The sequence below is a fragment of the Asparagus officinalis genome, chromosome 9 (genome assembly GCF_001876935.1).
Source record: "Asparagus officinalis chromosome 9, Aspof.V1, whole genome shotgun sequence".
NCBI lineage: Eukaryota > Viridiplantae > Streptophyta > Magnoliopsida > Asparagales > Asparagaceae > Asparagus > Asparagus officinalis.
Window position 1 is genome coordinate 25,502,491 of NC_033802.1, and position 11,815 is coordinate 25,514,305.

The following is an 11,815-nucleotide window of genomic DNA, read 5'->3' on the forward strand; positions in this document are numbered from 1 at the left end:
TCTCCACTCTGAGAATTAAAAAGATTCGGATAATCCTAACTGTCGGAAGGTTTGATTACCGAACTAAAGGTGAATTTATCATTTATCGAGAGTGAATTGTGGTTTTGGCCCAAACTGTAGGAAGGTTTGACCAAGCGGGAGTTTGAGGTGACCCTAACTGTCGGAAGGTTTGATCACTCGATTTAAAAGTGGACCTCTCGTTCATGGAAGGAATCGAGAGGAGATTTTGGCTTTGGTTGTGGTCCTAACTATAGGAAGGTTTGACTAAATGAACAGTGAAAGTGGAGTACAAATTACAATAGGAATGTTGATTCGTACAAATCACTCGAAGAGAATCCCAGGTGATAAGTAACAAATACTTAACACGAAGGGGTTTGACAATTGTCAATGATCAGGAGACTAAAATTCCGAGTACTATGTCCGGACTCTAACAATGCGAGTGTTGAGTGCACTGACGTAGCAGGAGTTTGTGTGGGAGTTTCTTATTCATCACCTTCTTATAGTGACCGGGTTATCCCTAAGAATATTACATGTAATATTCTTCTGGGAACTTCCCATTACATGAATTATACACCCCTAGCTTTCTTTACGAAACCGGGTTTAATATTGTACTTAGTTGGATGACCGGGTTAATCTTAAGAATACCAGGCATTGCACTCTCCAGAAACTTTCGGTGAAAGAAAGGAAACAGCTTAGACTCATATACCTATTGGAGTATTGAGAAGCAGTTTATACTCGTATACTCTTCGTAGTGTTGTCGTTCTCATTCGGCTTATCCCAGCATTATAATGCCGACTTAAACCAAGGTTGGATGCTGTTCTTGAGAGTAAAACAAGCCTTGGTAGGATGAAGGATCCCCCTGTTGTACGCACAGTACTTTAGATCGGAAGTATTGTCAACTTCCTCCTGATCTACGATAGGTGGTAGTTTGATCTTGTTGTTCTCGAGGAGGGATTCGAAAATGGCTGGAATGTCTTCATCCTTGAAGAAGTTCTCTTTTTGGATTCTCGGATCCGAAGTCTTTTGCTATCTCCAGGATTGCTGTTGTGATGTCTGATTAGCATTAACAGCAGTTGTAGGGGCCTTCCCATTACCACGGGAGACGAAGCTTGAATTTGTAGGGTTAGCCATCGGTTGGCTTCTCTTAGCTTTCTTCCTTCTGAGGAAGCGCTTGGCCTGCTCTCCGCGCACTTTCAACTCTTTTCAGGTGTTGGATGGTGCTACTCCTATAACTTCCAACACGTCCAAATAGAGGTTGTTGTGGTATGTTTGGAGGATAAAGTCCTATGTGATCGGATCTCGACAGTTCATCGTCTTATTCTGGAAGCGCTTGACGAAGTTGTCGACCATCTCGTCGTCTTCCTGATTGACACATTGGCATTATCATCAAAGAAGTGAGCGAGGAACAGGTTCTCTAGGTCGTCCCAGCTGTTGATGCTTCCAGGCTAGAGACGACGGTACCAATCGAAGGCGGGCCCATGAAGGGTGCTAACGAATGACCGAACCATCAATGCTTCATCACCGGAGATCATGCCCAAGTGGTACTTGAAGTAGATCAGATGTTGAGTGGGCGAGCCTTTCCTGTCGAACGGCGTAAAGTTGATCAGGTTAAACTTCGCCGGGTACGGGATCGACTCCTACTCTCTCGGGTAGGGACATAGAATGCCGGTCTTCTTCACCTCTCAAGCAGACATCAGAGCGTTTATTTTGCTTTCGAGGTCTTTCATCTTTTCATCCTCGTTCGTATCCTTCCTTGGTCGATTTTGAGGAGGAATAATAGGGCTACCCCCAGTGTTATCATCATTGGTGGGACCACCCCCGGCATTGTTATTATCAGTAGGGCTACCCCCAGCATTTTGGTCAATGGGAGGGTCATCAGCATTGATGTATTCATCCATATTTGAATCGCTAGCTGCTTGGCTAACATTGTTGCGACGATTGGATTCACCCAGCTGATTTGACAAAGCTCGGATTTGTTGATCGTGCATTTGTCTCATCTCCTGCTTAGCCATTTCCATTTTGATTTTGAATGCTTCTCTCTACTTGGATAGAGCATCCTCGAGAATATTGGCGATTTGTTCGGTATTAATCATAAATGCGTTGTGAGATTATCCTAGGCTGGATATCATATTGTCAGAAGCGATTGCAGAGTTGGCATCTGATGCTTCATCATCCGAGGATAATCCCCTCTGCATTCTCTGATAATCCCTTTGCCTAATGGTTCTCGATCACAATCGGGTTAGACGATGTGATATGAACGGGTCAGAACTATAAGGTCGAGTTGACTTTCCTCTATCAGCCATGTTAATTGTGACTTTTAGAAGTTCGTCATCTTGAACGGCTGATCGTTTCTTATGGAAACGTCTTGGTTTAGTATTTGATGCTTTAGAGTAAAGCCTTTGGAATACCGAGACCCTCTCTGGAGTGGTCTTGGGGCAGCAACACGCTGATAATACCGCCCCTATAATTTTGGTACACGGACAATGAGAGTCTGCTTCCCGGGTACTTCTCTTTCGAGATTTGTTTGTACCCCCAGCCCGATAGTACAACTCATTGGCATGATTGTCAGAATAATCTATCGTGTGTTGGCACGACTTCTTAGGTATAATTTTGTTGTCTGACGAACACGTTTCCTTCTGAGGATTCATCGCCTTGTTGGCACTCTCAAGAGTCGCATGTTTTGAGCTACCCCTTCGTGAGCGTGGGACCTCAATGGGCTCTTGGACTTCGACATGCAGTCTGAGGCAGTTAGTTATAGGAGTTTTCTCCTTACGAGAAAGCTCAGACTTGTTGCAAGGGCTAGTGCGACCCCCAGCTCGATGAGTTGCTCAGGGTTCATTCACCATGCCCAAGCGTTCTATGACCACAAATCTGTTTCGATCTTCAAGTAGAGGACCCAGATGATCCTTTAATGGAATTCTAGATTTAGAGAGATCCATGCTGTCATAGTACTTTACCGGAGGTGCGGGAGCAATAGGAGTGGGATCTAAAGTTGACGAAGGCTGGGGAATAGCCTCGGATCTGGAATCGAGCGAGAGACACGACTGGTGTCTCTTATCGGGTAGAGGTGTTGTTTTGGCCTTCAACACCCAAACCTGCTTAGATCTTTGTGGTTTCTTGACCACCTTCTCCTGCTACAATTTTTGTGCTTTTCGCACAAGGATCTGGGCATGCGCAAGAAGTGCGCGGCGCTTCTGGATGCGCTCCTCGAGAGTAGAACGGGTTCGTTTGACACGAACCCATTTGTTAATCGAAGGTTAGGAGGAGGATCCCTATGCTTGTTGTGGTGATAGCTTAGTCATTTGGCGCTTTCTGAACTCCAGATCCGCTTGGTAATGGAGTCCGTCCACCTGATCCAAAGCCTTGGAGAATTGGCGCCCAAGGCATTGGTATTGTCTTTGACATGCTCTTGGCGTTGGCGTTGTCTTTGATGTGCTCTCTTTGATAGAGTTGGCACACCTTCAGTAGTCGACTCCTTGATCGAGGAGGAGTTTAGATCTGCAGATCTGGCTTCATTTGACACCGACGGATCGTTAAGGTGCAACTGTAGCAGCAGTACTTTCACCGATTGAAAAAGACAACAGAATCCAAGCCTGGGGAATTTTATCCCAAAGCCTAAGAAGGGATAAGTTAACGCCTAACATGCGTTGCTGGTTTAGTCTTTCACCAATTGAAAAAGACAATAGAATCCAAGCATGGGGAATTTTATCTAGAATCCTAAGTAGGGATAAGTCAACGCCTAACACGCGTTACCGGTTTAGTCTTTCACCGATTGAAGAAGAGTCAACGCCTAACACGCGTTACCGGTTTAGTCTTTCACCGATTGAAGAAGACACCAGAATCCAAGTCTGGGAACTTTTATCCCGAAGCCTACCGATTGAAGAAGACACCAGAATCCAAGTCTGGGAACTTTTATCCCGAAGCCTAAGTAGGGATAAGTCAGGGCCTAACATGCGTTGCCAATTTAGTCTTTCACCGATTGAAGAAGACACCAAAATCCGAGTCTGGGGACTTTTATCCCGAAGCCTAAGTAGGGATAAGTCAGCGCCTAACACACGTTGTCGGATAGTCTATTCCCGTAAGAAAGACGAAGTCTACGTATTCAATATCGTAGCACTAAGAGAGTTGACTCTCTTAGCAAGACGTCACATGCAGAACAGACTTAAATAATATACATGCAAGCCCGATTCAAACAGTAATCGGTAAAGGTACGTCAAATCCGTTGAAGGCTAAGGATTTACATAAAATCTTAAGTCTACATCTAACACGCATTGCCGGGTAGTATATTCCCGTGAGAAAGACGAAGTCTACGTATTCAATATCTTAGCACTAAAAGAGTTAACTCTTTTAGCATAACGTTATGTGCACAACGGACTTAAACAATCTGTATGCTAGCCCGACTCAAACGGTAGTCAGTAAAGGCTAATCAAACCCGTTGATGGCTGAGGATTTGTCAAAAATCCTATAAATGCAAGAGCCAATGACGTATCAGCTTCATTAGTTAGTCTCATGACTTGAGCATCAAACAACCTTAGGATAAGATTCATACATGCAGATGAATCAGCTTTAATAGTTGGTCCTGCAAACGTACGAGTATAAACTATGTCAACGACGATCGATGCGAAACCCTAAGGTCAACGTCGGTCAACGCGTAACCCTAGGTCAATGCCGATCAACACGTTGTGATGAAAAGTCAACGCCGGGCGATCCGAAACCCTAAGGTCAACGTCGGTCAACGCTTAACCCTAGGTCAGTTCTAATCAACGCGTTACGATGAAAGTCAACATCGGGCATTCCGAAACCCTAAGGTCAACGCCGGTCAACGTGTAATCCTAGGTCAACGCCGGTCAATGCGTTATGATGAAAAATCAACGCCAGTCAACCCGTAGCTCTAAGTCAACGTTGGTCAACACATTGTGACGGAGATATTTAGTTCAATGTCAACTCAATGACACAAGCCAAAACCAACTTACCAAGTTCGATTCGAAACTTCGACGACGGCCAGACGATAAACGCAGTGTCGGAAGAACTTTAGCTATTCATCAAACTAGACTAAAAATCAAAGAAGTCAAGAATAGAAGCTAACTATAGGTCCTTTCACACCGACTAAAGGTTGGATCGATCATATCCAAAGTATTTCAGGCTCTTTTATAAAAGAAACAAGACTGAAACATTATAGAGGGGGTATCTGTAGCCGTTAAAAATTACCCACAAATTCTCGTACGCGGGTTGAGATAGAGAGAAGATGATGAACATCACTATCTGGGTCACAAAAGCTTAATTGGTGTCGACAAGCACATGAAGTGAGTCAATGAACCACGCAAAGCAACAGAACTTCGGAATAATAAAAACACGAATGGATCAGGAACTATGCGTCGCTTACGAAAGACAAAGCATCCCTTGTATCCAATTTATTCCATATATAATTCAATGGAAACTTGTAGATCTCCTCGTCAGCTTTCCGATGCATTTTGAATCGCGTGATTCTGAGTTAGGATGACGAAGATACGACAAAAATGGACAGAATGCGCAGAATAGTGCTCCAGGCCTCAGCAAGACACCCATAGGTGTCTCGACCTAAGCTTGGCCGAGACACTTATAGGTGTCTTGGCCAAGGCTTGGCCGAGATACCAAGAGGTGTCTCGTACCTTGTAGAGCTATTTTGACTGTGATTCGCTTTGAATCTGAAGAAGCTCAAAAGATAAAAATTGTAGATCTCCTTGTTAGCTTTCAAACGCATCTTGGATCAGCTCATACTGAGATCATATGAGAGAAATAAAGCACTTGTTTGGAGAGAAAGTCGATTTTATTGATGAGTTCATTACAACTTTAAACGTTTACAACAAACACAAAGAGATAGTCTTTTTCTAAGATCTTCAACAAAGATTACAACTTTCTTTTAAACAAACGCAATGGACGTTTATCCTCTGCTGCTTGCGTGAGATCTTGGCCTGTGACAGAGACGTTGATATCTATGGACCACCAAATGATCAGATCAGATCCGGAGTTTCATTAATTCGTGAAGGAATCATGAAACCAAAGCAATTATCTCGGCAACAGCGAGATAATCACTCTTCTCAAGATCACCACAACGGGGCAATCTCAAAAAAGCAACCGGGAACTGTAGATCCAATGAACTCTTCTTCTTTATGCTGAAGAACTCGATCCGATCTCCTCCTCTCTTGTGACGCCCCAAGGTTTACACAAGACTGCAGTCCAAGGTGAAACCCGGATTGTCAAACCTTCCAAGCACCAAACACCATGTTACGACATGTTTTACCATCACAGTCACTATCTCTCTAGTGGAATCAACACATAGGTGAAGGTACTAAACAGACAAATAATGGAAGTAGAGAAAAACCAGATATACACAGAAGAAGCATGAAAATAATCATCAGTGAGCCCAACAAAATAAGATAGAGATATCTTTGAGTCTGAAATAAATCTTAAGTACAAAGAGTCAAATAAGGTACCACTATGGCTCTCAATCTCTACAAAATAAAATACAAGTCTAGAATCTGACATAAACAACTAACTATGGAGTTCTGAAATAACTACTAAATAATAAATAACTTGATGGAATCTATAAAAAATTCTCATCAACCTGCGACTCTCCGTGCGCCGGACTCGCTACCTGAAAGAGGGGAAAATAACGAGCATCAAAGCGCAATAGCAAGATCATCTCCACCTCTCACCAGGGGAAGGGGTAGGAGAATATAAAAAAAATAGAGTTAATACATATACATATGAAATCATTCATAAAATTTTAATTGGAAATTAATATTTAGGAAATCACAATACGAGAGTTAGTACGTCGAACGAAATAATTCAAATAAGGAAACCCTCATGTATATACCATGTCTCAAATTGTGACTCCCTAAATACCAACTCCAAACCCTATGAATGAAAACAGTAAACCAAAAGGAAAACACTCCAAACCTCAATCGAATATCCGTCTTAATTTATACTCGAAAAGACAACTCTAACATAAGAGGGATCTCATCCAAAACAAAAATCAACTATGAGACATATCATGTGAGCCACGATTCCAAAGAAAATACCCTACTCACGGGAATCCAATATGAAATCAAAATACGACAAATAAAACTTACATGGGTGCATCTCCATATGCAATAGCGATACTTTTGTAATATTCTGACTCAATAGCTCTGCGGCAATAGGTTTTATCTCCCTATCCCGGAATATAATAAAATGATGATACTTTTGTGATATTCTCACTCAATCGCCCTACAGAAATAGGTTTTATCTGCCTATTCCGGAATACAATGCAATATGCTATGCTCTTCATGTTCATCAACTTGAACTAGGACAAAAATACGTTAACACAATATATTCTAACCATTCGTGCTCGTATCTTGGTGTGCGTGTCCATATCTGATGTTTACTGACATCTCAGGTATTAACAACTCATAAATATTTTATCATGACAGTACAAGGTTGAGAGGCTCGCTTGACAACTCAAACAGTCGAAACAAACATGCACAGGGCCACTTACAGATTGGCGGTCAATCGCGATTATGTGGCGGTCAACCGTGACTATGCGGTGGTCGACCGCAACTGATTCCTGGGCTTACCCAGGTCTCGGTCCTGCACGCGGTCGACCGCCGCTAAGGCGCGGTCGACCGTGGGCTAAAATTACAGGTACTCAGGCTAGTTTAGTGTGTCGTGTTCATGTCGTGTTTAGGTGATTCAAACATGATTAAAACAACATGAAACTTGCATGAAAACATGTCTACAGCAGATAAAAACTTCTGGGAACAAATCCAACATATATAGCATGATTATTTGCATAAAATTCATATCAAAAATCCTAATTCTTGCACATGAACTTGAAATAAAGCACAAATCATCTTTCATCAGATTTAAACCACTTTTAAATCATTTTTAGATCTTAATTACTTCTGTAAAAATCATTCTCAAACTTTTTAACATGGAAAGACCTAGACTTTATACATATAATACAAAGAATTGACTTTTATACATAAACTAGTCAATTTGGCTCTATAAAACATGTTAAAAACTCTTTAGAATGTTTTAAAAACTAGGAGAGGGATTAGCAGAGATGAACTCGCCTGGGGTTTGTAGAAAAACACTTAAGAAGCCAAGCCAAAGAAGATCTACAAGCCAAACGCCAAAAATCCCGCGAAAAATCCACTTGAAATCCTCCAAACTTCTCCAAGAATCAAAATAGGGTTTAAAGAGGTTTTGGTGGCTGTTAGGGTTCTTAGAAAACTGAAAATATCGTGAAAATATGATATATATATATATATATAGACCGTGGCGGTCGACTGGACCAAATTTTCTAGTATTAATGTTTTTGGTCGTTGTGCATGTTTCGACTCTTTTCTTTCTCATATATGAACTCGTTCATACTCAAAATACATGGTATCATACTCATAGACCATTTAACTATATTTATCAACATAAATATTCATAAATCATAATTAATCTCATATTAATTATATTAACATGACTTTTTTTCGGGGTTTTACATCTCTTCTGAAATTCATGCTTCTTCGGTCTTCAATTCAGCAGGGCTTCGCCGATGCTTGAGAATTCCAGATCTCAAAAAATGAAGGCCCTGGGGCTGTATTTATAGGCTTTGGGACCTTTGTTTTTGGATAAGAACGATCGATTCACTCTTATCTTTAGTTATAACCACTTTATCACATTCTTGGATAGATTCAGATCAGTTGGAACAAATCCAGGTGGTTAACGTTAAAAAACAGCTTAAAACTGCCAAAAATCGGTTTTCGAGGCTACGGACATCTGTGGGTGTCTCGGCCTGGCCGAGACACCTGTGGGTGTCTCGGCCTAGCCTAGACACCAGTGGGTGTCTCGGGTATTTTATCTCTAACTTTCTTATATGACATATAAATAATAGGATTCAAGATTCATTGGAAAGCTGACGAAGATATCTACAACTTTTATCTTTTGATCTTTTTCATATTCGAATTGAATCATAGCCAAAATCTCCATTCTTCTCCGAGACACCAACACTGTCTCGGAATTCTAAGGTAGTTTGTACTATCTTTATTATTTTAGCTTTATCTCTCTCATACGATCTCGGAATGAGTTGATCTAAGATGTATTAGAAAGCTAACAAGGAGATCTATAACTTTTATCTTTTGAGCCTCTTCAGATTGAAAGTGAATAATAGTCAAAACAGCTCTATAATGTCTGAGATACCTCTTGGTGTCTTGGCCAAGCCTTGGCTGAGACACCAATGGGTAACTCACTGAAGCCTGGAGTACTGTTCTGCACATTCTGTCCATTTTCGTCATATCGTCATCATCTGAACTCGGAATCACGCGATTCAAAATGCATCAGAAAGCCGACGAGGAGATCTACGAGCTTCCATGATTGAATCATATGTGGAGTAAACAAGACACAAGGGATGCTTCATCTTTGGTAAGTGACGCGTAGCTCCCGATCCATTCATGTTTCTGTTATTCTGAAGTTCTGTTGCTTTGCATGGTTCGTTGACTCACTTCATACGCTTGTCGACATCAATTAAGCTTATGTGACCTGGATAGTGACGTTCATCATCTTCTCTCTATCTCAAGCCACGTGCGGGAATTCATGGGTAATTTTTAATGCCTACACCAGCTTCTGAACCAAGGTCTCGGATATCAAATTCTTCTCGCTGCCTGGATCAACAATAGCATCAACCAAACTAGTCTTCACTTGCAACTTCAGCACAAAGAGCTTCTCTTGGGGGGTCTTCGTCCTCTTTCGTGGTGTGTTTTCCTGCCATAAGATTGAGACTACTGTTGGGCTCTGTCATCCCAGAAACTTACTTTAGACCCTGTGCTATCACGTATGCCTTCTTCTTCTCCTTTTTCATTAATCCTTTTGCCTTCAGATGAGGATACTTCTCCCAACATTGATTAGCGATATGTCTTGTCTTCTCGCAGTGACTACAAATCAGTTCTGCTCTCCCTGGATCACCTTTCTTCTCCTCCTTATGTTTGGAACCACTAAACTCACCTCCCGTCTGTTTTGCATCTTCTTTTGCTTCATTGCTTTTCTTTTGCTTACCCTCGATGGAAATAGGTTACACGCTTGCCTCTGTAATAGACTCGACCATGAACAGCTTCATCTCCTTCCGGATGTATTCCTTCAGACCTACCATGTACTTCATGAAGATGGAGTATTTGTCTGTCGCGACGTTTAGAACCATCGCCTACTGCTGGAACTCCTTTGTGTATTCTTGAACGGTCTGATTGAATCTTTGGTACAAGTCGTACCACTTGTAGGCATCGAAAATTGCCTATAGGTCTCCACGAACGGTTCAGTGTTAAAGAGCGACGATGAACGTCACTATCCGATCCACAGGAGTTTAATTGACGTCGATGAACGAGTGAAGTGAATCGACGAACTACGTGAGCTGATAAGATTTCGGAACAACGAAGACCCGGACCAATCGGGAACCCAGTACAGATAATCCAACCACCGGAGCGGATCGAACTCTTCGTCAAGCTTCCAACGTACTTGGAATCACTCAAATCCGAGTTCGGACGAATAATTTACGGCGAAAACAATCGAATGCACCTCAACGGACGTCTCAGGAATTCCAAAACACCCCCAGGGGTGTCTCGGAAATTCCGAGACACCCTAGGGGTGTCTCGGAAATTCCGAGACACCCCAAGGTGTCTCGGAAATTTTCGAGACACCCCAAGGTGTCTCGGAAATTCCGAGACACCCTAGGGGTGTCTCGGATTTTCTGAGACACCCCAGGGGTGTCTAGGCTTTTCCTAGACACCCCAGGGGTGTCTAGGCACCCTAGGTGCCCCCATTGCTTATAAATAGCAACCTTAGGCCTCATTTTTGGGGATCTCGATTTTTGGAGAATTGGCGAAGCCCTGCTGGAGTGAAGAGTGATCGAGCACTTCAACACAAAAGAATTCTTCATCAGATCTGCATCACCCGCATCCGTTCCTTAGCATTACCCCTCGTCGGTAATCCTAAGAAGAGCAAATATCTCGCTTTATCCGAGATAGGCGCTTCAAGTTTCTAGATCTCCTCGCGGATCGACGAAGCTCTGCCCGATTTTTCTGGATCAGATCTGATTGCCAGGTAGTCCACGGATATCGACGTCCCCGTCACAGGCTAAAGACCCACGCAAGCAAGAGACGATAAACGGATCTTGTGTTTATTTTCAAGAAAGTTGTAATTTTTATTTTCGTTATTTGAATTCATTTGTAACGTTTGAAGTTTTAATGAAATCAATGATGAAGGCAACTTTCGACGAAAACAAGCTGGCGACCACAGTAGGAGCCAACAGCCTCGCTGCCGAAGCTGTCGTGCCGCAGCCGGCATTCAAGATCCGGGTGAACGAAGAGATCGAATACGAGTTCGATCAGCAAAAGTTTGAAGAGTACCTCTCTTCCTCCTCCTCCAGATCCGCCTCTCCAAACAGGCGTAGGAAGATTTCATCTTCCAAGAGTGCTCCGCACCACGCGACGTCCCCGCGTCGTCCAACGTGGTCGAGACTGCAGATCCAGATCTCCCTCCCGCCACAAAGGTGACTGCTGAAGTTGCTCCAGCTCCGTCGAAGAGGGCGCGCCAAAGACGGCGCCAACGCCTTGCACGACAACTGGCCAAAGCCGCAGAATCGATGGACGGGATCCGCTACAATAAAGATCTAAAGTCTAGCGCCACAAAGGTGACTGCTGAAGTTGCTCCAGCTCCGTCGAAGAGGGCGCGCCAAAGACGGCGCCAACGCCTTGCACGACAACTGGCCAAAGCCGCAGAATCGATGGACGGGATCCGCTACAATAAAGATCTAAAG